We start from the raw sequence: 3,674 nt of genomic DNA, 5'->3' as shown, positions 1-3,674 counted from the left end.
AAAAAAAAAAAAAAAAAAAGAAGAAGAAGAAGTAGAGCATTGAAAATAATCAAGACAAAAGCAGAAAAGATAAATTAGAAGACAGTGGACCCAACTATCAAAAGCTCATTCTTTGAAAAGATTTATATAACAGACAATTGTATAGGTATCATCAGTTAAAATAGAAAAAGGAAAAATAAGTGGTATTGGTTAAATAATAATGTACAAAATATGGGTACACAAGGAATTTAAATATCATAAGAGGGCATGCTAAAATACCATTACCAAATGGAGGACAAGAAATGATTACCATAGAAAGATATATTTCATCTAATAAACTCAGAATAAATGACAGAATTAAAAAATTAACATTGTGGAACAATTAATTAATGAATAAGTTCACTGGTCTTCAGTGATTGCCAGCATCAGCAAAAAGCAGGATAAATATTAAGTCTCCTTCAAAATGGATGTTACTTTTTTGTAATAGAAGTTCACAACATCACCTTGAAATCATCTCTCCAAATAAAAAGAGACAGGGAAAAAATGAACGTTAATCTAAAAAAGATTTTATAAATTTAAAGAAATTGAGAGGAAAAAGATTCTGTTGCAAAATTTTTGCTGTGTTGCAATCAGCAAAATCCAGAGCATGTGAAACTGAACAAAACATAAAATATGTTCCATTTTTAGTTTTTTGTTTTTTTAAAACAAGAATAGTTACAAAGAAAATGTTATGTGTGTTGGGGGGAAGGACATATAAATTAATGGACATAAAAAGCAATGATGACTAGATTTTATTTGGACTTTAAAGAAAAACACTTTAAATCTATGGTAATCAGGTAAAAGTGAAAAATATTTAATTATTTAATTATATTGGATGTTTAATTATATTAAAGAATTAAATATTAAAGATAGGATAAGTGTACTTGGTTTATGCATCCATGTTTTAGAAACAGATGCTAAAATATTTAAAGATGAAATGATATAATCTCAGGATTTGTTTCACATTATTCCATGTATTGATAATTGCTGATTCTGACTATCAAGTACATTCTCTCTCTACTGTTGAGTATTTTGGATAATTTCTATAAAAGAAAGAATATATATATAGCCATTAATTTTGAAATACCAAGTGAACAAAGACAGTTGTTTACGAAAACATGAATGACCCTTTTGGTCCTGTTATAGAAATCTGTAATTGAACAATACAAAGTGAAACAATTTCAAATCTCAAGCTACCCTCAAACAAACGTTTCAGGACAGGGCAGTTAGGGGCCAGTTCTACCAAGTAATCAGAAAAACACTAAGCACCATCTTATGTAAACACAGCCAAAACACACAAAACCATGAGAAAATGTTCCCAGTTATTGGATCTAGTTATTTTTCACATTTCTTCATTTTTCCAAGTCTAGCTTTCTTTAATTAAAAATCTGGCTGAGGGCACCTAGAGAAAAAGAATAATTTGAGCTAAGTTTGTCCATACATAGGCAAAGGTCCTAAATGAATACAAAGCAAGTCCAATACAGCAAGGTAGTAAATGAAAGAAAAAGTCATCCAAGGAATGTAAAATAACATAACATTAAGAAAAAACTCCCTTAACTATTTCCACACATTAGCAGATTAAATTTTTTTAAGGACATTTGATCATGTACTGAAGTGCAGACAAAGCTTTTGGGAAAAAATTCATAAATGCATGATAGTAATGTTTAGCAAACTAACAATGGAAGGGAATTTCCATTTCCTAAAATATGTTGCAAACAAACTTAAATGTGAATTGTGAAATTTAGGAGCATCCCCATTAAAATAAGGAAAAGGACATAGAAGTATATGTACACTACATACACAGCCAGAGGATAAGAATACAAAAACAAATAAAAGTTAGAAATATTGGCCAGGTGCAGTGGCTCACGCCTATAATCCTAGCACTCTGGGAGGACGAGGCAGGTGGATTGCTTGAGCTCCAGAGTTAGAGACCAACCTGAGCAATAGCGAGACCCTGTCTCTAATAATAACTGTGCATTGTGGCAGGCACATGTTATACCACCTACTTAGGAGGCTGAGACAAGAGGCTCACTTGAGCCCCAGAGTTTGAGATTGCTGTGAGTTATGACCCCACAGCACTCTACTGAGGGTTACAAAGTGAGACTCTAAAGAAAAAAAAAAAAGTTAAGAAATATGAAGAAGAAATAGAAATTGGTAAAAATATGACCACCATTTTAGACAATCCAGAGGAAAGGCGACAGGCTATCCAAATAAATGAGTTTTGCTATCACAATAGCAAAATCAAAAGCCTTGATGCACAAAGCAGTAATGCGTAGGTCACTATGAAACCTTTTAGACACTCTGTGTTATAGTCCATTATTTCATGTCCAAGAAACATGATCAAGACAGCATCCTGATTTACCCATTCAAGCACATATTAAAAAGTGCACGTAATATATTTGTTACTGAGGATGAGATCAAAATTTAAATGATTTTCACTGGAAAATGCAATGCAATATTAGATATGACCAAAAGATCTGGGTCTCATCAAATTATGGGAATCTGTGTCTTGTCTGTAGAAAGTAGATCTTTTAGAACAGGAGGTTTCCAGAAGTCTAAATTTGGCTAGTGAAGAGACCCGTTGGTCACTATACACTTTCTTTGACAGCTCAGAACTTGTGTTGGGCCCCTTACCTTGTGTTGCAGCCGCTTCATCTCACATCAAGGCAGGGAAGCAAACCCGTCGTCTGTAAGGGTTTAAGTTAGGACTGTCTGGAAATAACCACTTGGTGGTTATTTCCTCAAGGAGCCTTTAATCAGTGATTAAATGGATACAGCTCAAGAAAAGATTTGCAGTAACTTACATCTGGTAACAGATGGGGGCACCACAAAGCCCCGCCCAGCGGCGCATTGCCCCTGGTGGCAGCCCCAGGAAACCCCAAGTAGGGGTAACCGGTTATACGTTCATCAACTTCCTCCTCTGAAAGGTCAGACGGCGAGGTCTGACGGAATTCTGAGAGGGTTGGCGTCAGACTAGCAAAAAAGCAGAGAAAAGCAAGAAAATCCCGACTGGAGGTAAAGCAAAGACCAGTGAGTAGTTTGAGGGGACCCTCTACCTCAAAAGAGAGAAGGAGTGCAGTCCCACTCCTGCCTTACAGCAGAGCGGAAGAACGCCTCCCCCACCCCACCCCCACTTTCAGGGATCGCCTGGTGTATTGCTGTCTCGATTCCGCCTTGGGGGATTCAGGGAAATGACGGTATTAGACTAAGGTTTTGCTGCCAAGCCAGAAGAGGCAAGGTCTTTGGTTCTATCAGGAGCCAATGAAGGGCCCTCTGTGAGTTCTGTAAAACTTCCCTCCCAGGTAACAGAGGGGTTTCCCCAGAGCTGACCCCTGGTATCATCCCTGGGAGATTTAGCAGCGGGAGGCCCAACTTCCAATTTTAGTCATTTAAGGAGGCGAGGCAATTGGACCAGAGTGTCCGCCTCAGGCCAGCAGAGGAAGAAGCACCAGGCACTGCCATGAGTCAGTGAAACGCCCCCTATGTGAGCTGGGGGGAATTGGCCCTGTCCCCGAACACGGAAGGCCTCCCAGAATCTTCTCAGTCTGAGCTCGGAGAACTAAGCTTAACCCTGTTGGTGTACGACAGGGAAGTTGCAGGGTCTTGCCTTTACTATGGCCCTAGGAAACCTCTGGCATGGTTATAAAGCCCAAGGG

This window comes from Otolemur garnettii, unplaced genomic scaffold (assembly GCF_000181295.1).
Source record: "Otolemur garnettii isolate 467f Iridium unplaced genomic scaffold, OtoGar3 scaffold00072, whole genome shotgun sequence".
Lineage (NCBI taxonomy): Eukaryota > Metazoa > Chordata > Mammalia > Primates > Galagidae > Otolemur > Otolemur garnettii.
This window is presented reverse-complemented; position numbering follows the sequence as displayed.